General features: G+C 40.5%; 1 long non-coding RNA gene across 1 annotated transcript; it reads left to right on the forward strand.

Annotated features, from left to right (window-relative positions):
- Positions 1-4,168: 4,168 nt before the first annotated feature.
- LOC115460167 lies at positions 4,169-17,896 on the forward strand. The gene is made up of 4 exons (XR_003940394.1): positions 4,169-4,260; positions 8,723-8,726; positions 14,909-14,919; positions 17,887-17,896. It is a non-coding gene; the product is annotated as an uncharacterized LOC115460167 (long non-coding RNA).
- Positions 17,897-24,831: the final 6,935 nt, after the last annotated feature.

The raw sequence follows: 24,831 nt of genomic DNA on the forward strand, positions 1-24,831 counted from the left end.
AGTAACAAGTCAGGAGGGTTTTTTTGCCAGTGATGATTCCGCAGGCCTCTCTAAAGTGATTTATTAACAAAAGGAGTGTCCTAGCGGTTCATTTGAGGCTTTTTCCTCCGTTTAAATACTTATCTTTGCAAATGTAGATATCCTGTTTTTGATTGGTTATGTGCCTAAAGTTAGGCATGATTCCAGGGCACAAACACTATTCTATAAAACACACCTAACTTTAATCATGGTTTATAGAATAGTGCTTTTTTTGGTGCTGATTTTTTTGGCACCATATATAGAATTCACCTCTTAATGTGTGTTAACACACTGTAAATCATTAACACAAATTAGTAAATGAAGGCCTTAGTTTTCTAATTTTGGTTGGGTCATGACTTTCTGTGGGCAAATCATGTGTTCAATGTGCATTACAATGCATCAATAATATACAACATACAGAGATGAGTTTGTTACTTTTTAAAAGTACTTAAGTAAAAAGTAAAAGTACTGTCTTCAAAAATAGTGAAGTAAAAGTAGAAAGTCTTATTCCCAAAAAACACTCAAGTAAAAGTAATAAAGTACATCTGTTAAGTAAAAAGTATTCTTAACAAGTTGAACTACAGAATCTAGTATGTACACATGCTAATTTCCAGGGGGTCATTCGATGTTCTTCCTAGAAAAAAACAACACCCTGAAGCATTGCAGTGGGCAGAACAACATTAATATACCTATACAAAACAAGCTGGATTAATACAGATTAGTCATACACAGACACTTGATGTTAACAGAATACCCAGCCTTTTTCACAGATGAACAGAGGCAGCCCCTCATGAAGTATAGATTGTTACCATAAACTAAAAATAGAAATATGTAGACAAAAATTAAACTGAACTCCCAAGAAGCCATACTCTACATACAGTGCAAAACGAAAAACCAGAAATATTGACATGTCCTTTTGTACCGTGCAAATATAAACTACCATGGGATATGCATGGGACCTGGCTCTCTGCAGCACTGTTAATACTTCCTACACCAGTCCTGGAAGTTTATATCAGAGGAGGCGGACTTGGCACAGAAAGCACTAGTGGCACTGCAGAGAGCCAGGTCCCATGTGTCTCCCATGGTAGTTTATTAGCGTGAGCCCAGCAGAGGTGCAACGGGAGGGAGGGAGCAAGACTGTGCTGCAGGGCTATGGTGGATGGGAGGGGGAGAGGAAGTGGATCCTGCACACATTGAAGGTGGAGTTCAAGCTGGGGAGGCAGCTGAGCCTGACAACAACAAAATAATAGCCAATCAACAACTGTTCTGGGCAGGCATAGAGGGCAGGCACTAGTGTTTCCAGGTGATGTCAGACCCTGGCTTGTATCTGATTGGGTTCAAACTTTTGGCTCCAGCTCAGCTATTTTGGATCTTGGCGGGTCCAATCAGCTGCAAGCCACGTCTGACATCGCTTGGAAAGCCTGTAGAGGGAGAGAAGCAAGGGGATGAAAAATACTTTTTTTAAAACTACTTTCCAGAGTTGTACTTTGTTACTAAGTACAGCTCACTAGTACTAATCATTTCTATAGCACTACTAGATGTATGCAACGCTGTACACATTATATGCAGGTACTTTCTTTGTCCCTAGAGCAGTGGAGGGCTAAGTGACTTGCCCAGGGTCACAAGGAGCTACAGTGGGAATTGAACCCAGATAGTCAGGATTAAAGCCTGCTGCACTAACCATTAGGCTACCCTTTAAATGTAACTTGTTACAAGTAAAAAGTGTTGCAAAAAAATGTAACTCTTTACAAGTAAAAGTACTACCTATTGTACTTAAGTAATGTAACAAGTACTTTGTTACTACCCATCTCTGACAACACATTACATCAATAAAGTATATTCTTACCTTTCATTTTTTTTTCACTTTACATTTTTTCTCCAATTAAAAATTAACATTGATGATGGTGAAAGGAAGACTTTAAAATTCTGTCATATTTCCCCATGTTAATAGCTACATCACACTAAAAGGCCCTGTTATTAAGCTGTCACAAAAAGTAGCCTTAGCGCACCCTTATATGGGTCTTTCCTGCGCACAAAGGCCATTTTTCTGCAGGGACAAACTGGCTGATTTTCAGATTTTTCCCATCAATGGCCAAATGTTATTTTCCCATTAGCGCATGAGCCTGCTGCCACCAATTTTGTAGGCGGTAGGGAATTATGCGCTAACCCATGGATTCTATATAGTATACCTAGAGATCCGCGCAGAAATCCAAGCATAATCTGTAACAACGCACATAGCTAAATTGGCTTAACAAGCCAATCAGCATTGTTATCAGTTAGCGTGTGACAATGCCGATGCATTAAACTAATTTGCATAGATGCACCCACTCTCTGCCTTAGACATGCCCCCTGCATCACAAAATAAATGTTATTTTTTTAGTGTGTGGGTAGCACACGCATTAATGCTTTCCACAGCTTAGTAGAAGGACCCCTAAGTGATTTGCAGTACATACATATGTGTAGACAGATGGAGAAGTATAATGTCTTTATGAGTTTTGAGCAGATCTGTAGTGATTTAGCCTGAGAGGTATACACTGCTAACAACATCTTTCCACTCATTCATACATCACGGGCAGACTCCGGAAGCAGGTCATCTCACTGGATTCTCAGAGAGTTGTTTTTGCAGAGTTGTTGTTACAGAGCTGTTATGTTTGCTCTTCATCTTGAAAACGAGATTTCTGAAAGAAACAGACTGTGATACCTTCTGGATCAAAGTCTATGCTTCATCAACACCAAATATAATGGTTCATTGACCCCTGAGGAAGGCCTACATTCCAAAACACGGCCGTGTTGGGTTAATTTATATGACTACTACAATAAAGTTCTATTTTGGAATCCTCCTTGCATTCGCCTCACTTTCTTTTGGTTAATATGTGAGATCATTCACACATAAGTGTGCCTATTCTCTAAATTAGTTCACACAATTGGCGCCTAAATCTAGGCACCCCTTAGAGAATTGCCCTTTATGTTTTCAGTAAAAATCATACAGTTGGAAAACATTCTTTGCAGCATGAACACTGTCTAAGACACAATTTTCAAGATGGTGTAGAAAGGTCACTGCCTTCCTGCCTCCTGGAGTAAATATAATAGTCAGTGTCAGGAGCCACTTGTGGACCAAAGGTTCACTAACCTCAAACCCAGCCCCAGGAGTGCAGAAAACTGTCAGGTCAAAAGGGTCAGGAGTCACCCATAGATTATCCAATGAGGAGATTCTACTTCCTTCTCAACACGCTCCATCTACATCTCTATCTGGCTTTGCCATGTTACACCTAAATCAACACTTGATTGCACTGAAGTTGGTAATATCAGCTGGGATGAGGGAATCCCAGTGCTAGACATCAGCTTTACCTCTAGTTCCTCATGACGTCCTGGTAAATGCTTCTCAACTATGAGTAAATCTGGACACTGCAAGGTTTTGACTACATAACAATCCATCAGCCATAAACCAGAAGCTGAGACGCAGAGGCAATCGTCTTGCTTTTATATAACATCCACAAAAAAAATGACCATCTCGCAGCCATAATCAAACAAGAAAAAAAGTCTAGGTTTTCTGTTCGATTATGGCTGTGAGATGGACATTTTTGCACTGAAAATGTTCAAAATGAATAGCTATTTTCCAAAATGCAATGTCCAAAGTTTGAACAATAAACAGGGACATGCAGGTTTGTCTGTCATCATTTTTAAAAATGTGACCACAGAAATGGCTCTACACAACAGAGGAGTAGCCTAGAGGTTAATGCAGTGGACTGTAAATGAAGAGACACAGGATCAAACCTCCACCATAATGTTTTTTGTTTTGTAAATGTGGTCCTCCCAGGACCTGTTGGGATACATCTGAAGGTGCTCAACAAATTCAGAGAAGTTTGGGTGGCTCCAGTGTCTGACTTCTTCAATGCATCCTTAGAGGACTGGAGAAGGACGGATGTAGTCCCTCTGCACAAGAGTGGAAGTAAGGAGGAGGATGGAAATTACAGACCTGTTAGTCTGACTTTGATGGTGAGAAAACTAATGGAAACGCTTCTAAAGTGGAGGACTGTGAGATTTATAGAATCAAATGGACTGCAGGACCTGAGACAGCATGGTTTCACTATAGGTAAGTCTTGTCAGACAAATCTGATTGATTTCTTTGACTAGGTGACCAAACGGATATGGGAGGGGCACTAGATGTGGTGTACTTGGATTTTAGCAAAACCTTTGACATGGTTCCACACAGATTAGTGATAAGTAAACTGAGTGTCCTCAGTATGAATGCTAAAGTAACTGGTTAAGTGGAAGGAGACAGAGGATAGTGGTAAATGGAGTTTACTCTGAGAAAAAGGATGTTATCGGTGGTGTACCACAGGGATCGGTCCTTGGGCTGGCTCTTTTAACATCCTTATGAGTGATATTGTGGAAGGACTATCTGGTAAGTTTTATCTCTTTACAGACGATACCAAACTTTGTAATAGGGTCAACACCCTGGAAGGCGTGGATAGCATGCGGAGGGATCTAGCGAAGCTTGAAGAATGGGCCAGCAATTGGCAACTCAGATTTAATGCTAAAAGATGCAGGGTCATACACTTAGGTTGCAAAAATCCGAGGGAAATGTCTATTAAAAGGGGGTGAAGAGACTTGGGCGTGATTGTGTCTGATGATCTCAAGGTGGCCAAACAGGTAGAAAAAGCAACAGTAAAAGCCAGAAGTATGCTCGGATGCATAGGGAGAGAAATGGCCAGCAGGGAAAAAGAGGTGATAGTGCCCTTGTATAAGTCTCTAGTGAGACCCCATGTAGAATACTGTGTGTAATTCTGGAGACTGCACCTATGAAAAGATATAAACAGGATGGAGTTGGTCCAGAGAGTGGCTACTAAACTGGTCAGTACTCTCTTTCATAAAATGTATTAGGACAGACTTAAGGCTCTTAAGAGGTCTTTTACTAAAGCTTAGATCAAGTTATCTACAGCAGTACCCATAGGAATAAAATGGGCCCTGCTGCAGAAAACTCAAGCAAAAAAAACCCCTTAATTTGTATACTTTGGAAGAAAGGCGGGAGAGAAGGGATATGATAGATGTTTAATATCTATGTGGCATTAATGTAGAGGAGGTTAGCCTCTTTAAAATGAAGGAAAACTCTGGAATAAGAGGACATAGAATGAAGTTAAGAGGTTATAGGCTCAGGAGTAATCTAAGGAAATACTTTTTCACGGAAATGGTGGTGAATGCTTGGAATCGCCTCCTGGTTGAGGTGGTGGGCACGAGAACTGTGTTTGAATTTAAGAAAGTGTGGGACAGGCACATGGGATCTTCCAGGTGTCTTATATATTTAGTACAGTAGGTATTTTTCTGTTTCTGGAAGGCTCATAATTATATATAGATATATATAGATATAGATATAGATATATCTATATATCTATATCTATATCTATCTATCTATCTATCTATATATATATATATATATATATATATATATATATATATATATTACAGCATTTATACCCCACAATTTCCCACCACTGGCAGGCTCAATGTGGCTTACAACAGTTAAATAACAAATATGCGAGTACAATAAATTGAGAGGGATAAGTGGGGTGGAGAGGTAAAGAGAAGAAATGGGTTAGTTCATGAGAGCACTAGAGGGGTTAGTGTCCTGGGGTCAATGAGATAGGACAGTATCTTTAGGGTAAGCTTGCCTAAATAGGCAGGTCTTGAGTGACTTCCTGAAAGTCAGATGATCCTGAACCGTTTTCACCGATTTGTATATAATTGTAATTTGCGGACAAACAGGCAGACTTGCGGGTAGGTGTCATATCCTCCCCTCCCCTCCTTTACCTTAGTGTGGTGTCCTGATGGTCTAGTGACCTCTTCAGGGCAGGAAAGAGCCCCTCTCTGCAGACTGTCTTTCTCCCAGTGCCGATTCAAAATGGCTGCCAAGAGTTCAAGCAGGACTTGAGCCTGGGTCCCTTGGATTGTAGTCCATTGCACTAACCATTTGGCCATTCCTCTGACCTTGCAGCTTTCTTCATAATGGTCATAATACCTGTAGCTGGCATAGAGCCTGGTTTTCTTTTTCCATTTCACATTCAAGGGAGAAGGAAGGGGACAGCAACCACTGAGTGATTAAGGAGGGACCTTAATCTCTCCAGTGGTCAGCTGTTTAATTAGAGCAACTGTTCATAACTTGGATGTGATTGTCACAGGCCTAGATAAAAATGTCCTTCTTTTTAGATACGGACATTTCTTCTCATTCAAAAATCCTAGTTGAGCATCCTACTTTTGGGCCCTCCCTAGTCCCGACCAAAGCACACCCACAAGATGCTGTAAGATGTCCAACTGCTTTGAAAATGAGCATCCTAGATTCTTCCGCAAAAGCTTTGATAAGGACAGCAACCTTTACTTTTCACCTTTAGCAGTGAACAATCTGGAGCTGACCCATCCTCTCCCGTGGGCATCATTATATGGAGGGTCTGTGGTGGCATCACAAGTGATAAGGTGTCAGGTCTTACCAGCAGCAAAGTGTCCGTCCATAGTGAACAGCTCCATCAGTTCTTGTCTGTGATGGAATAATGGGGGGGGGGGGAGTGGGGTTGGAAGTGGGGAAAAGAACTTTACTTTGCATAAGGTATTTATTATTTCTTGGAAGTAGAAACATCTGGATTTACAGAGAAGAAAAAAATGCTGTCATGTTTCTAAGAAACACAGATCTATTTCCTCATAAATCTCCAACAGTATTCATGTTACTAGTATACTTATAAAAAAGGAAATGACAAATATAATTGAAATAATTTTGAAACCAAATGGTGGAACTCCTTACCACCCATAGTTCAAGGATGACTATATAGTGTTTTTAGTACATCTATTTTATATTTAAAGTAGCTTAAGACATTCAGTTTAGGATGGTATTTAAAATTCATTTCAAAACATTTTCAGTTTGTGCTAGTCTTCCAACATCCCATCATAAAGACTGATCTTTGCAGAGGTCAGGGATCATTTTATAAGATTTTTATGTGTGTAAAACACTGGTTTACAAGCAGAAATAGGCACTTACCCCCAGATTCTATATAACATGACAAGTTGCATGCGCAAATCTGATCGTATTCTGGATTTGTGAGCATAACTTAATTAGTTAAGCCAATCAGCACTGATAATTGCCAATTAACAAGCAATTATTGACACTAAATGGCTGTAATTAGAATTTATGTGAACTGTCTAAGCATATTCTGTAACATGATGTGCGTTAACGCGTCTTACATTTAAAGGTGTGTTTAAAATGCTAACGCGCCTTAGTAAACATACCCCCATATTCCTTACTTTTATGTGACAAACACATGGGGGCCGATATTCAAAGCTATTTAACTATGCGGGAGAGGCTCCTGGCCAGTTAAATCACTTGTGCTGGGCTATCCACATATATTCAGTGGCACTTAGCATGTCAGTGTTGCTGAATGTCAGCACTAACCTCTAAACTGAAAACTGGCTATTTTGTGGGCAGCCTGGGTGTGGAGACAGCACTTTTATGTGGTTAAATGCCTATATTGAGCACTTAACTACCTCAGGGGTCCTTTTACTAACAGATTTAGCAAGCACTAACAATTAGTATGTGCTAAATGTTGTGCAGTACATTGTATACCTATAGGCTGCATGGCACCCCTGGATTCTGTATAAAATGCCTAGAGATCTGTGCTGAAATCCAAGCATATTCTATAACAATGCACATACCTTAATAGACTTAACAAGCTAATCAACATTGATAACAAGCCAGTGGCGTTCCTAGGGGGGCGGACACCCGGGGCGGCGCCCCACCCCCCCCCCGGGTGCACGCCGCTGGGGGGGTGCCGCAGCGCGCACCTGCTCAGAGTTCCCTGACTTCGCGCATTCGCTGCAGCTCCCTCTGACCCGGAACAGGAAGTAACCTGTTCCAGGGCAGAGCAGAGGGAGCAAGCAAGCAAGTGCTCAGAGCAAGCAAGTGCCACGGCACCCCCCAGCGGCGTGCACCCGGGGCGGACCCCCCCCCCTTGGTTCGCCACTGATAACAGCTTTTAACAAGCAGTAATGAGCATTAATAGGCAATAATTCAAATTTATGTGCACAACTTGCTAAACACATTCTGTAATGCAGTGCACCTAGCTACACTGGCTTATGGACTACTTTTCTTTTAGGAAGATATCCAAGCCTTTTTTTAAACCCCACTAAGCCAACTGCTTTTATCACATTCTCTGGCAACAAATTCCAGAGTTTAATTACACGTTGAGTGAAGAAATAATTTCTCCAATTGGTTTTGAATTGACTACTTTGTAGCTTCATTATGTGTCCCCTAGTCCTAGTATTTTTGGAAAGAGTAAACGAGCAATTCACGTCTACCTATTCCACTTCACTCATTATTTTGTGTACCTCTATCATATCTCCCCTCAGCCGTCTTTTTTTCCAAGCTGAAGAGCCCTAGCTGTTTCAGCCTTTCTTCATAGGAAAGTCATCCCATCCCCTTTATCATTTTCATCGCCCTTCTCTGTACCTTTTCTAATTCCACCATATCTTTTTTGAGATGCGGTGACCAGAATTGCACACAGTATTCAAGATAGCAAAGCCACAGTTTCAAGAAGGGTGGAGCAAGCCACAGAAGTGGAACTCTGGGCCAGACTGAAGAGCAATGGAGAAAGGCCAAACAAACTAGATCTTCCTGAGACTTCCAGCAGCTGCTGGTCCAGTTGCATCCTTGCCTATGAGTGAGACTTGTTGTACTGTTGGAAGGAGCATGAGGAAGCCAACTAGAAATGGGACATGGGGGAGATATAAGGTTTTCTTATCTGGTAATATTGTGTTGGAATTGGTACTTCAGATTAACTGAGTGGTTATCTGATGCTTTATAGGAGAGTCCAGAAAACTTGCTCCACCCATGCTCCATCTTCAGAACATCCTGGCACTAACTGGGCAATAATATGTTAAGAGTCATGGATTTGGTATATTGTCTTTCCGTGCTACAATCAAAGTTGTTTACATATATTATATATGCAGATACTTTCTCTAAACACTGTCCCTAGTGGGCTCACAATATATTTATACCTGGTACAATGGAGAGTTAAGTGAGTTGCCCAGGGTCACAAGGAACTGCAGTGGGAATTGAACCCAATTCTCAGGCATATTCAGCAACACTCTCTGAATAAGTGCCATTGAATATTATGTAGGGATTGGGTCACTAGCAGTTAATCAGACAAAAGCTGAATATTGACCCCTGAAAGAATTCAAGAAAACAAGACTAAGCACAGGGGATCCATAGAAGTGATGACACGAAGGAGAAGAAAGGGTCATCAGGAGTGTAAGGCACTGTACTCCGAAAAGAAAAAAGGAAAAGATGGACAAATTAAATGGACTTTATGGTGCTAATCTACCTTCAGGTCAATGTTTCTCTGCCTGTTGAGGTTTGGGTGCTCAAGTGATATAAAGGGTCATGGATTTGACATACTGCCTTTCTCTGGCACAACCAATGCAGTTTATATTTATTATATGTAGGTCCTTTCTACTCAGAATATAGAAAGAAAGAGAGAAGAAAATTCTACAGGAGTATCTCTTTCTGGCAGAAGCAGCACTTGGGGTGGGGGGTGGGGGTTCAGTTTCAGACAAGACATGCTCTCTAGCCCTGATTCACAATGAGCTACTCATCTAAGGAAAAGGATATGAAGAGGTTTTAAAATGGGGACAGAGAAGGAGAGGCACTTAAACCCAAATTTAGTCAAGTGCTACATAAAACTACAGTTTTCTCTTTTGTTCTTTCCTACTTCCATGAACATTCTAAAAATAACCAGAGTCGGGGTTTTCTAACAGAATAGAAACAAGACTGCCTTTGACAAAATACCGTAAAGTGCAGTTAGTTAATGAGCACATTGCTTTTCATGGAAGAACAATCGCTGAGTCTGGCCTATGACCAATTCATTTAATGACTATAGTTGTACTCATTTGCAAAGTTAAAATCTTACAATTTCTATTCATATGATTTCTTTTTTTCTTTTTAGCTCCAGGCCATTTCTGACAAGCTTCTCCATTTTCAAGTAACACTTCTAAACCAAAACCATGAAATCATTTGTGATTTTTATGATTATTATTATTATTGTTATTACTTCTTTGCCTAATTGTAATTATACGGTAGAAAATTAGGTCTAATTAGGCAATCATCTTAAACAGCAGTTTGGTTATTTAAAAAAAATGCAGCCATTGCTCCTAGCTTGGTTGACTGTATTTAAAAAAGGCCCTGAGATATGGGGGGGAAAACTATAAACAATTTATAGGATACAGATGGCAACTGTTTTGGATATGAATCCAAAGAAAATATAGTCTTCCAACTTAATCTAAATTTGAAAAAGTCATATGAATTTGATTACTGGTAGTAATACTGGTAGTTACACATCATCCATTAAGATAGAACTCCATGATATAAGCTACCTACATCAATCATGGAATTATCCCTCAAAGTAATGCAAAAATATCCATAACCGAGTTAACATTTTGTTGTATATATTATCTTCCTCAAGAACAGCTGGACTGTATGCACATGCCCAATTCATTTGTTTATTATAGTACATATGAGATGAGTTAGAAAGACATGAAAGTGAAGACTTCAGTCATGTTTTGTAGTGGTATGATGAAGGCAGCAAACAGGGGAATGCTGCAGCAGCAGAGGGTATTAGTGGATAACTCTCTCTCAGCAGATTTGTTCCCATAGTTGTGATGTAACGGTTCTCATTCCTATTCATTCAGTTGTATCATCGGAGATTATAGTAATCCGAGAGGTTATTATTGTGTTAGAGAATTGAATGAAGATTCATAAATTAAAATTGAATACCAATAAAACAAAATTAGTACTTATTAACAATGCTTCGAGTGAAGTTGAGACAAGTATCATGGTTAAAAATATGTATCAGTTTTCAGCATCTGCTAGAATTCTGGGGTTTATTTGGATTCCAATTTTATTTTATAGATACAGATCAATATATTAATCCAATGAGGTTTTGTTTTAACATGCATAAACTTCATAGAGCACATAAATACTTTGAACAAGATCATCTTTGTTTAATTGTACAAGCATTGATACTAAACTTGTTGGATTACTGTAATGTCATTTATCTTGGTTGTTCCAAGCAGTTGTTAACAGAACTACAGACTATTCAAAACATGGCTTTATGATTAACTCTGTTTAAAAAGTCTGATAGTATCTCTCCAATATATATGCTGGTTTATTGGATATCAATATATAACAGAATATTCATCAAATTTTTGTGTTTGACTTATAAGGTTGTGTTTGGTCTAGCTCCCTTATATTTTGCTAATCATTTTATCTTTTTAACTTCAGTGAGAGACACAAGAGCTTGCAATTTATTCAGTTATCACTTTTTAAAGGGTAGAAAGAGGCTCAAATTATTGGAGAATCTCTTAGCTTTCCAAGCGATAAGACTAGATAAAACTATTTCGAATTTTATGCTTTCTGCTTTAGAATGTAGAATTTTAGGCGCATGATTAAGACATACCTATTCAGGAAATTTGTGTTAAATTCTGTAGATTAATGATTATCAGTCGTTTATTACCTTGTCATTGACTTTATTATAAATTTTAAAGGGAATTTTATTTTTGTCATAATGTAACATTGTTAATCTCTGGTAATTTCCAGATGTATCTTTTGTAATCCACATAGAACCAAAAGGTAGATAGTGGACTATAAGATGTTATGTTATTTATTTATTTTTATTTATTTGTTACATTTGTATCCCACATTTTCCCACCAATTTGTAGGCTCAACGTGACTTACATAGTACCGGAGAGGCCTTTGCAGGCTCCGGTGTGAACAAATACAGGGAGAAATCAGCTTCCCCGGGTCTGGAAACCACCTTGAGCCCCGCTGCGTGCAGTCCACCTCCTCAGCCGATTGGCGCTAGCTCCTTCCTGTCGGAACCGACAGGGTCACCCTTCGTGGGAACCAAGGACTCAGAAGAACCTCGGTTAGAGACTCTTTTAACAACAATGGAAGGAGCAGAGGGCAGTATGTCCGAAAAAACATCACGGATTGAGAGGAGAGGAACTGAGGGACAGGGAGAGATACTTGGACAGTCATTTGTAAGGTATGAGTTTCCCAAAGAGTTGGTAGTTAAACCAAAGGAAGTGACATTGGATACACTGTGGGATTTAATGTCCACCCTGGGACAAACATTTATTAAGCAAATTAATGACATTGTACCGATAGTAAAATCTCTGGAAGCCGATTTACAAAAAAGAGAGGAAGAAGTAAAAGCTTTGGATGTTAAAGTTGATAAAATAGATCAAAGAACTGTGAAGTTGGAAACATTACAACCAATAATGGTAAAAGATTTGACAAATATCAGGCAAAAAATGGAAATATTTGATAATTATACTAAAAATCATAATCTGAGATTTGTTAATTTTCCTAAAGTACCTAATGTAGCCCCTATTGAGATGTTAAAACGTTACCTACATGAAAACTTGAATATTCCGGATCAGAATTTACCACCATTTTCTCAAGCCTATTATATCCCAGAGAGAGACTTGAATCCTGTGACTGATCAGCCTATAGATGTTTCTCTTTTGCTTGAAACTTCCGACACTGAAATGGCAACAGCCGCCACTCTTGTGGTGACAGTTGCACTATTGCCTGACAGAGATTGGATCTTCCGTCTGTTTTTCCGAAATAAAGCAAAGCCTTTTTTAGGTTTGAATATATTACTTTTTCCTGATGTCTCTAAAGAGACTAGATGACGGAGGAAGCAATATTTGTTCCTCAAGCCTGAAGTTTTGTACTTGGGGGGTACCTTTTTTTTTAAGATACCCCTGCAAGTGCATAATAAGGCTTGAGGGGAAAAAATATGTGTTTACAGAGCCTGCCCATGTCTCAGCGCTTGTAACCTCAGTGAAATTGGAACAGCGTAAATGAAAAGTTGTTAACTCAACCTAACAGAGAATGTTAAATCCTTTATTTTTTCCTTGCTTTTTTTTTGTACTCCCTTGTTCCGAAGTCTTGGACCTTAATTTATGGACTTGAGTATCATTTTTCCTAGTGAAATTTCTTTAATTTCATTTGTTATTGTGATTATTATAATTGATTTCTTTATTGATGGATGCTTTTCAAACAAGATGTATCTTGTATAATATGTTTAAATCAATAAATAAAAAAATAAAAAATAAATAAAATGGAACCTTTTGCCACTCTCTTGCCTTTTCTCCCTGTCCAGGAGAGCTGATCTCTTTAGCCAGTCACAAGTACCAAATATCACCTCTAACTGGCTAAGTTGTAGTTCCACCCAAAACTCGGTCCCCAGACCGTCTGTAATCTAACCAGTTAAGGAATTGATGGTTAATGGCGATATTGTGGAAATACCCAGTTAAGTACCGCTGAATATCGGTGGATGGCCAGCTCAGCGGGGTTTACCTGGGGTCCAGTTAAACCACTTTGAACATCTACCACTAGATTTTTTTGGAAGAGAAGGATGTCATGGGTACTTCTCAATCAAGCTTTCATTCAAAGCATAACACCAATAATATTCTTACTATACTCCTGGATAGTATCCATAGGACACGGGACAAGGGCAGTAACGCACTTATGATCTTATATAATATTTGCCTGCCAACTCTGACACGATCGACAATGTTAGGCTAGCAGGGATGTGTATTTGTCAGTGTGCCTTAAAAATATAAAGGGCAGTATTATAACAATGCGCCTGTGGTTATTTACATGTGGTTGGAGCATGAGAGGGGCATGGGCAAGGCTCCTAGTTACACAAACAACTTTCAGAATACTGTAAGTTATACATGTCTCTGCCACATTTACACCAGTCTACGACTGTAGTAGATCGTCATCATGTTTCAGCTATACAGCTTGCATCAGGGGTACTAAGGAAGGTAAAGGCATCAAATTCTCAATGGTTGCACAGCTCAATGAACTGTATCAGACACAAAAGTAGTGCAGGGAACGTTTTAAAGTTGTATCAGTGGACACAGTATAACAGCTGTGCCACTATTGAGAATTTGATGCCTTTACATTCCTTGGACCCTCTGATGCAGCCTGTATAGCCAAAACACGGTGACCATGTTGGGTCACGTTTATAGGTTATATTCAATATAGGCTGCTCTTTGGACTGCACATCGCTTCATGTGTTTTTTCTCCATTCTCTTCTGTTTGCTGTTTTGTGCTGTGGAGTTTTGCCCTTCAGCCAAAACAGTACATTATCCTTAGCTACAACAGAGCTGTGATCAGGAGAATGAACAAGAGCTCCACCCTCCCCCCCCCCCTTGGAACCTTAGTGTGTGATGTTCCAGGTGGCTTAGGACAACATGAAGTCTGTCTGTTGACTGCCATCAGGCATAGAGACCTGCTCTAAACTGTACAGCATCCAAAGATACTAATCCTTAGTTCTTAGGGGAGTAAAATGTAAGGTGACCCTTCAGGAACCTGGACACAAGGAGAAGGGGAAATAAATTGGTGAGAAGTGGTACAGGCTTCCTTTCAATTGAAAGACACTCGCTTCCTGTGCATTCATGTCACTTAAGTATTTAAGGGCTCCTTTTACCAAGCTGCAGCAAAAAGGGGCTTGTGCTGGCATCAGCACATGTTTTTCGTGAGCACCGAGGCTCCCTTTTACCGTAGTGGGTAAAAGGGAAGTCTCTTTCCTGCAGAAAATGGCCGTGCAGCAAGTACGGTATTTGCCATGCGGCCATTTTGGGGAGGGAGCCCTTACCACCACTGCCCAATTACCACCAGGTACACTCCGACACTACAAAAATAAATATACATTTACAGCGCCGGATATGACGGCGTGCTAGGGGTGGGAAATACCACTGGGCTGTTACGGTAGCCCGTCGGTACTTCCTGTTTAGCAAGAGGTAAGCCCATGTTGGGCTTACCACTGTTTAGTAAAAGGGGCCCTAAATGTCTCTACCATATCTCCCCCTCTCCCACCTTTCTTCCAAAGTATACATATTGAGATCTTAAAGTCTGCCCTGGTGCACTTTATGACGAAGACCACTGACCATTTTACTAGTCACCCTCTGACCAACTTCCATCCTGTTTATATCTTTTTGAAGGTGTGGGCTCCAGAATTGTACACAATATTCAAATGTGGCCTCTTATATAGAGGCATCATCACCTCCTTTTCCCTACTGGCAATTCCTCTTCATATTCACTCAAGCATCCTTCTAGCTTTTGCCATCGCTTTTTCTACTTCTTTAGCCACCTTAAGATCATCACATATGATCACACCCAAATCCTACTCCTCTTTCGTGCACATAAGTTCTTCACTCCCTACATTATACCATTCCCCCAGGTTTAGGCAGTCCAAATGCGTGACCCTGCATTTTTTAGCATTAAAATTGACTGCTTAGTCATTTTCTCTGTGTTCATCTGTCAGCCCTCTAAATATAATACAGTTCTGCATAAGGAAAGATATAAAATATAGTACAAGTCTGCAATTTAAAATAATATTTAAAGGAAATATTTGTGATGTGTAATTTTTTGAATACAGGTACTTCAGGAGACGTTCAATATATTAATCATTATTGGAATAAATCACATTTTACATTTTTGCACACTGTGTTTTAAAAAGTGTCCAATTTTTATAGTACATGAGAAAAGTCAAGTTTTAGTGAAAAACTGAGCATTATTAGCAGTTATGATTCTGCAAATGGCCATTAGTAATACTATGCATTTCTTATTCTGGTACTTGCCACTGCCAAGTGCCAGCAGTAAAGTAAACTTTTCTTGAAAAGCTTTCTGTTTGCTTTAGATTGATGATTCGTGCCTTACTCTTGCCTCCCAGACAGAAAGAGAAATGAGGTGATTATTATAGTTTTACAAGCGTTTACATACAGAGTCTGCTATTAGTAATGGGGTGGGGTTGAAGGCCACGTGTCAAATGGATTTTCTTCTGATTCATCTTTTTTTAATGTTCACTCACTCATCTTCTCCTGCACTTTCTGAGTATTGCAGGAACACCACCTACTGGAAACCAAAGCATACTTCACTTAAGAGCGCTTTTCACCACAGTTTCCTTGTGGTAGCAGTGACCCAGCAACATCATCCACACACATACCCACCTCAAACATTGAAGCACCATGAGTTATAATCCTGTCCCTCTCTCCAAGCAAAACTTTTCCCCCTTATTTCCCCTTATTTCCAGGGCTTTTAGGAACTAATAAAACCACCATTAAAAACTTACAGGGCAATATTTAAACACTGTGGTCGGGGGAGCGGCGGGGGTAATGCAGGCCATAGTGCTTAAATCATTCATAGATACTCAGCACTGCTAAGCAGTTTAATTTAGGACAGTCTCTTTGCTGGGCTAAATTAAAATGGTTAGCTATATGAATAGCAGCTACATATTGCCAACTATAACTATATATATACTTGAGAGGAACACCTACACTCTTTCCTGACACTATCAGGATAGTGCCAAAAAGTAGTCTAAAACTATTTTCAGTGACACTGTATTATGCCACTGAAAGTTTACAGATAGGGCACTTATATTTTTAGCAGCCACTGCTATACCTTTAAGTGCTTTTAAATATTGTCCAGGTGCATTATGGAAGAGGCATGGCTTTGTGATCATGGAATGAAGTATTTTGTTCTATTGTAGTATTTATTTACTGTAAAGTGGTGACTTTCTGCCTTTGTCCACTTTTATAATCTGAAATATATTTATGATGATGGAAGAGATTTTTAGCTTGCTCCTTTATTTTTCACCAGTAGCTCAAGGTGAGTTACATTCAAATACAACACGTATTAATCTAAGAGGCCATTTTACTATACTGCATTAAAGCACTCACATGCACTTAACATGGGGGAAAAAGCTTACCTAAAATATGTTGAAGTGCTTTTGAAGTAAGTTGTCTGGCAGCGCACTAATCGTACCCTTTTTAATTTATTTGTTATTTTTTCTGGGAGGGGGCATGCCAGGCAGGGAAAGGGCATGGAAGCATTATCCAGCTAGCATATTCAAATCAGTGCATGCTAACAGATAATGCAGACTAAACATGTTAATATTTTTGCAGGTCTCATACGCTAAAGGAAAAATTAGCACAGGACCCGCAAAAAGAAAAAAAAAGCCGTATTTTTTGGCCGTGTTAAAAATGAGCTTAGCACATGGCAAAATCTCGTGTTAAAATGCACTAAGCCCATTTCTTATTGCAATGTAGTAACAGGGCTGCTAAGTTTGTATTGGAGGCTTAAGTGACTTCCCAAGATCTCAAGGCATTGCAGTGGGATTTCAACCAAGTTTCTCTGTTTCTCTGCCCTGCTTCTGTAACCATCCGGACACTTTCCCACTCCATTTATCTTGCTACAGTTACAACTGGTCTCCTGTGACTCCCTTAATTGTCAAAATTAGTCAGTTTAACCCTAGAACGCATATTGGGGGCCTTTTAGGCCCCCATGCTTACATTTTTGCTATTATCTGCAAAATTACTTTAGTTAGAATTTTGAAACTCAAGGTATTCCTCAAGTATGTCATTGTTGATAATATCCAGTTGTTCATATAATTTTTTTTCATAGGCATTATGGTGTAACAATGCTTGTTTGGTGAAAACTACATCTGTACGAATTGGGGGCCTTTTAGGCCCCCGCTGTTTTTATCATGTTCTCAGAAGTGTTTGTGTCTCAAGTTACTTTATTTGTACTCAGTAATGCTGGTGGAGGGGCCAGGGTGTGGATAATAACATGTGAGGATGTCATGTGATTTTTGGAGGGAGTGATAAGGCCATGACATCACCTCAGGTCCTCTGAACACTGAGGACAGTATACACTGTGAGCTAATTGCTGAAGGACCTGTGATAAGATAAGCTGTTGAGAGGAAATCTGTTTCATTTTCTAACATCTAGTCAGCAATGGCACAGTCTTCCTCCAAGTGTCTGACTGACCAAGAGATTGAAGCGATTATGTTTCAAAGCGATGATGAAAGTGAACTATCTTTGTCTGATGAAGAATATCTGCCACCAGCTAATCAAACATCCTCATCCAGTGATTCTTCTTATGATGAAGAAGTGAATCTAGTGGATCCTCAAGAAGTGATAAGTAGAACATCCAAAACGAATGTTTTTTGGGACAGTAATCCTACATTAGTCGGACGTACTCCAATACACAATATTGTGAGACAGGCTCAAGGAGCTGTGGGAAGTCCCAGTTACTTTACCCCTAAAGATGTATTCTGTACTTATTTTTCTGACAATATTGCAGAAGAGGTCCTATTATGTTCAAACCTAGAAGGAAGACGTATCGCTTCAGCAAAAAATAAGTCCTGGAAAAATATCTCAAAAGAGGAACTTTATGCATATATTGGACTTTTCCTGCTGGCAGGGAGTCAAAAATCGTATGATATCCCAATACGAGAATTATTTCTGGACCCACTTTCTGATCCACACTATAAGGCGACAATGTCAGTGGGCAGATATGAGGAAATTAGAAGGATCATTCGCTTTGATGATAAGCGAACTCGTGCAGCGAGGTTTGAAACAGACAAATTAGCCCCTATCAGTTATATCTGGAACATATTTATCAAAAATTGCACAAAACTTTACAATCCTAGTACTAATGTTACTGTAGATGAGCAACTTGTACCGTTCAGAGGACGCTGCAAATTCATACAATACATGCCCAGCAAGCCAGCCAAGTACGGTATAAAAATCTTCTGGATGTGTGATTCTGCAAATTATTATGGCATAAATGGCGTAATCTACTGTGGCAAAGAGGTTGGTGCACCAGTACAGAAGGATCTGGGGTCTGAAATAGTCAAAACTCTTGCTGTTCCAATATTCAATTCAGGTAGAAACATCACCATGGACAATTATTTCACCAATGTTGAACTAGGCAATTTTCTGCTTGCAAAAGCTATTACACTTGTTGGTACTATAAAGCAAAACAGACGAGAAATTCCAGCAGCACTCAAACACAATCGTCAGCGAGCACTTTATGAGAGTGTCTTTGGATTCAATAACAAAGTGACTTTGGTATCTTACAAGGCAAAGAAGGAGAAATCTGTAATTTTACTCAGTACCATGCATCACGATTGCAGTGTTGACAGCAATAACCAAAAATTGAAACCAGAAATCATCCTGCATTACAATGCAACAAAAGGAGGTGTAGATAAAATGGATGAGATGGTGGGAGAATATTCGTGTAAGAGGCAAACAAAACGATGGCCTGTAGTACTATTTTCAAATGTGCTTGATGTAGCAGCCCTAAATTCATTCATTATTTATACAGAAACTCATCCTGAATTTCATGCACAGAGGAAGGACAGGAGACGCTTATTCTTGAAGGACCTTTGTCATGAACTTGTAATACCTCACATGATAGAGCGAAGCGACTTGAAATGCTTGCCAAAGAAAACTAAAGAAGCAATGAAACGGTGTGGCGTACAGTTTCAGATTACTCCAGAGCCAGGAGAAAGAAAACGAAAGCGTTGTTTCATGTGTCCAAGAAACATAGAGAGGAAAACTGAGCGATATTGTTCCACTTGTAAGGAAACTGTTTGCAAAGAACACTCTTCTGAAAAAATAACATGTCAGAATTGTTTGGAAGACTAATATAATAGAAAAGAAAGTTAGAATAAAAATGTAGCTGCAGCTAATTTGCTATAGATTTCTATGCATTTTTGTGTGTTTTCATGTCTTTGCGTGAAATTTGGGAAAAAAAAGATTTTTTGGTGTTTTCTGTGAAAAATTATAATTAAAATGTTGTCCACTATTCATATTTTATTGAGCAATTTTGAAATAAACTTGTGAAAGTTATTTAAGTGTGTTTTTCTACATTAAGTGCATGGGGGCCTAAAAGGCCCCCATGACGTTAATATGTATATTTTTAACGTCATGCGTTCTAGGGTTAACATCATTACATATCATTTGAAGAGAGTCTTGCACAGGTCCAATACATAACAGAACATTTTTTTTAAACTGAAAACAACACTAAGATTAACCCTGATGTTCAAACTAATTATTCCCTAATTATTCTACAGTATTCTGTGCTAGACAATTCCCTATAAATTTCTGACTAATGCAGAGGAAGGAGACTGACCTATGGTGCACCATTCCTAAGTCACACACCTCTGATGTCAAATCAGCCTTCAAAACACAGCATTAAACCATTACTGTAACTCTGATAAGAATCAGTGCTGTGTGCTGTAATCGCCCAAGGAGGCGTGTTCTCAGTCACACACCCCCTCATTGCCTCATTTGTTTCTCCAGACAAAAAAAAAATAAAAAATCACCAGCCAGAGGGTGATTAACAAAAACATACCTAGGAGATAATGAGAAGCCAGGAAGTTGTGATTGCTGTGTATTCCTGCACACCAGTCACTAGACCCTTTGTGAAGTCATAAAACAGGGGTTTCCCATTGCTAGTGAAAAAAGTCATGACAGAAAAAAACTGTCTGTATAGTGAATAAGCCATCTGTCATAAGACAGAATGCTGCCTTTCTGCGTATGATAAGGATTAACAGAAATGTATCAGCGGCTGCTTCCTGTTTACTGCAAGTCTCAAGTCACGTACTTCTTTTCTTTAATAGTTCTCATGTAAAAATGACATTCAAATTTCACTGGAGAGTTCACATTAGATCATATCTGCTGACTACACCGTGAAGAGAACAAAATGAGCAATGGAACAGCAGCTCTGAAACATCAGACCACGTTCTAAGTGACCTAGCGTTTAAAGTAGGTATGAGGGAAGCACTAACTGCTTTTCCCTGCAAGGAACAATATTTCAGGCAAATGTCAATGAACTCCCCAAATCAACTATGCAGCAGTGTCTGGGAGACAAATATCTGAGAGAAAGAAGGATAAGCCAATGGAAAGGTTCATAAGAATGGAGGAAAAGGAAGGAGGTTGACATTACATCATCTTAGAAAGGTACCTGAAAAATTGGGCTGAAGATGCTTGTCTGGGAGCAAAACAACTGTTTAAAAATTTAATGGGGTAAAATTTGGAATCGGGGAAAACTGGTCAAAAGACACAATACATTTGAAATAGGCCAAATCAGACAAGGAATTCCAAAGAAAAAAAGCCCCCAAAATATAGCCCAATGCATTTCTATAGGAACAGGAGATCCATCATCTGCAGGAATGCCCTCCCTCGGGAGGTGGTGGAGATGAAAACGGTAACGGAATTCAAACATGCGTGGGATATGCATAAAGGAATCCTGTTCAGAAGGAATGGATCCTCAAAAGCTTAGCCGAGATTGGGTGGCAGAGCCGGTGGGGGACGCGGGGCTACTGCTGGGCAAGACTTCTACGGTCTGTGCCCTGAAAATGGCAGATACAAATCAAGGTAAGGTATACACAAAAAGTAGCACATATGAGTTTATCTTGTTGGGCAGACTGGATGGACCGTGCAGGTCTTTTTCTGCCATCATCTACTATGTTACATTCAGGGGCATAATCGAACGGCGCTGGCAAAATAGATCACAGGCGATCTATTTTGGCGGTGACGCAACAGCTGCCCGTAACCGTATTATCGAAAAAGATGGCCGGCCATCTTTTCTTTCAATAATAGGATTTGGCCCGGCCAAATGCCAGAGTTCGCCGGGTTTGAGAACACCGGTTTTGTTTTTCAGCGATAATGGAAAAAAATGCCGGCCATCTCAAACCCAGCAAAATCCAAGGCATTTGGTCATGGGAGGAGCCAGCATTTGTAGTGCACTGGTCCCCCTGACATGCGAGGACACCAACCGGGCACCCTAGGGAGGCACTTCTAAAAAAATTTTTAAAATACACAAATAGCTCCCAGGTGCATAGCTCCCTTACCTTGGGTACTGAGCCCCCCCAAATCCTCTCCCCACAACTCTACACCATTACCATAGCCCTTATGGGTGAAGGGGGGCACCTACATGTGGGTACAGTGGGTTTTGGGGGGGTTTGGAGGGCTCAACACTTACCACCACAAGTGTAACAGGTAGGGGGGATGGGCCTGGGTCTGCCTGCCTGAAGTGCACTGCACCCATTAAAAACTGCTCCTGGGACTTGCATACTGCTGTCACGGAGCTGGGTATGACATTTGAGGCTGGCATACAGGCTGGCAAAAAAGGTTTTTATTTTTATTTTTTTAGTGTGGGAGGGGGTTGGTGACCACTGGGGGAGTATGGTGAGGTCATCCCTCATTCCCTCCAGTGATCATCTGGTTAGTTGGGGCACCTTTTTGAGGCTTGGTCGTGAAAATAGAAGGACCAAGTAAACCCGGCGAAATACTGATTAACGCCGCTTTTTTTTTCCATTATCCGCGAAAGCTGGCCATCTGGTAGCCACGCCCATGCCTGCCCATGTCCCGCCTTCGCTATGCCACCGACACGCCCCCTTGAACTTTCGCCTGCTCGGCGATGATGTCAAAAAAGCAGCTTTCGATTATACCGATTTCGCCGCTTTTGAGAGATCACCGGCCATCTCCCGATTTATGTCGGAAGATGCCCGGCGATCACTTTCGAAAATAAACCTGTTACTATGTTAGGACAGAAATGTAGATAAAGTGAAATGTAGCTGCTACAGGATAGAGCAAGGCAGTTTTGAAATAGGGAATTCCCTACGCTTCCAAACCCCAAACTTGTCTCTACCCCCTCCCAAGAAATATACCCCTTTTCAAATGCCCCACTCGCCAAACGTTTCCTACTACTGATACACACACAGGGATCATAAATAATTCCCTGTCCCTTTATTTTATTTTATATTTTGTTAATGCTATAGGAAAACTACTTCAATAATCTTATTGGTTGCTATATAGATTATCCCCACTCCACACCACTCCAATGAAGGCCTTTCTTTCTTTTCTTTTGATCCCCCGGTGTCCACTCAAATACATCCCTCCACAACCTAATCCCTGAGTCCTTACTCTTTCCTCCAAGGCATTTTTTTTTCTGTTCCTGCCTTAGCCCTGCATTCATGCTTTCAACCACTGAAATGTGAGTCACACCCTGCCTACCACCTTACCTAATGTGTAAATCCCACCACTATACTCTCCTTCCCCCTCCCCCCTCCCCCCAACCACCACCACCACACCCACACTCCCTATTCTATACTCCCCAACTAGGACTGCGCTCTCCACTCTCCTTCCTCTCTCTCTCTCTCTCTCTCTCTATTCCAGTCTCTCACTGGATATCCAAAATGTGCCCAAACCTATCAACCCTGTACACATCTGTGACCCAGCTTTGCACTGACTGACCCAGGAAGAGCTCAGGGATGAATGCTTGCCATTACCAAAAATATTTTCCCTTGAAAAACCTAAGCAGAGAAGGGAGGTACTTTGCACAATGTATACAATGGCAGATACATGTTTAGGAGTTTCTTGAAGGTGATGTCAGCACTTCTCTTTAGGACTGGACTAAGACTGTATCAGAAAGGCAGGACTGGACTCCTATTTGGGGTGATACAAAGCCATAGTAGTGGCACCAACCAGTGCCTAATAACAGTGGTGGGGCTGGCATCCCCAGTCCAAATAAATTCTCTCCTGGGACCTGGCCTGTCTGCAGTAGTCTGCACATCCACAACACAACCGTGGCCCTCGCCCATTCTCCACGGTCCATTATAAGTCTGACCCGGCACCCAGTCAAAAAAGCCCTGACAAAACAGCCTTGTAACAAAATAACCCTTGACATTTCACACCCTAACAAAATGGCCCCTCCCACAAAACAACCCTTGACAAAATAGCCTCTACACAAAATAACCCCTTAACAAACCAGCCTCCTAAGAAAAAATAACACATCACAAAAAATATAATAAACTACAACTGAAATCTTCACTGATAAAGACTCCTACCAGCATTCAATTGCATAAAGCATATATAAATAAACAAAATTCTATAGCTACAAACTGGTATTCATGATCTGTTCTGCTATTTACAGAAACTATTCTTCCATCAACATGCTAATTTAATATTATATATATATACACACACACACACACACACACACACACACACACTAGTGGAACCCAGCCCGTTTCCTCAACAATGAAACGGGCCCTAGGAAGGCTCTCTTGTAAGTGACTTTTTTTTGTCTCTCTCCTGCCCTCCACTCCATGTCCAGGGATTCTTACCTTCCCTCCCCTCCCATCCATGTCCCGCAATTCTCTTCTCTCCTGTCCTCTCCTCCCATCCCATCCATGTCTATCGATTCTGCTCTGCTCTGCCCTCCCCTCAATGTGCCGAGATTCTCTCTTCCTTTGTACCTCATCGATTTCTGGCTGGCCTGGTTGGCTTCCCTTCCGTTGATAACATCCTGACGTCAGCTCGCCTACAGCGTTCCCTTCCCTCTCACTGTTCCGCACTCTGACGTCATTACATTTTGACGCGAGGGCGGGGCAGTGAGGGGGAATGGAACCCAGGCAGCCAGACAGCGATGGAATGTTGGAGGTTCAAATTATTATATAGGATATATATATTGTCATCATTTTCAAAGTCTTACCAACCTTATCCTGTTTGGCAAGGTAAGATTATTAGGAAAAAAAAATGCAGTCCCATATTCTGGGCAGCCTGATCGGGCCGTTTTGTCAGGGGGCTAACTTGTCAAGGGTTATATTGAGGGGCATAATTGAAAAGGGCAGTCAAGTTTTCCTGAGGACGTCCTCGCGAAGGGGCGGAGAAACCTGTATTATCGAAACAAGATGGGCGTCCATCTTTCGTTTTGATAATACAGTCGGGGATGCCCAAATCGTGAAATTTAGGTCGACCTTAGAGATGGTTGTCCTTAGAAATGGTCATCCCCGATTTTCAGCGATAATGGAAACCGAGGACGCCCATCTCAGAAATGACCAAATCCAAGCCCTTTGGTCGTGGTCATCTGGTCAGTTTGGACACCTTTTTGAAACTTGGTTGTGA

Source organism: Microcaecilia unicolor, chromosome 1, assembly GCF_901765095.1.
Source record: "Microcaecilia unicolor chromosome 1, aMicUni1.1, whole genome shotgun sequence".
Lineage (NCBI taxonomy): Eukaryota > Metazoa > Chordata > Amphibia > Gymnophiona > Siphonopidae > Microcaecilia > Microcaecilia unicolor.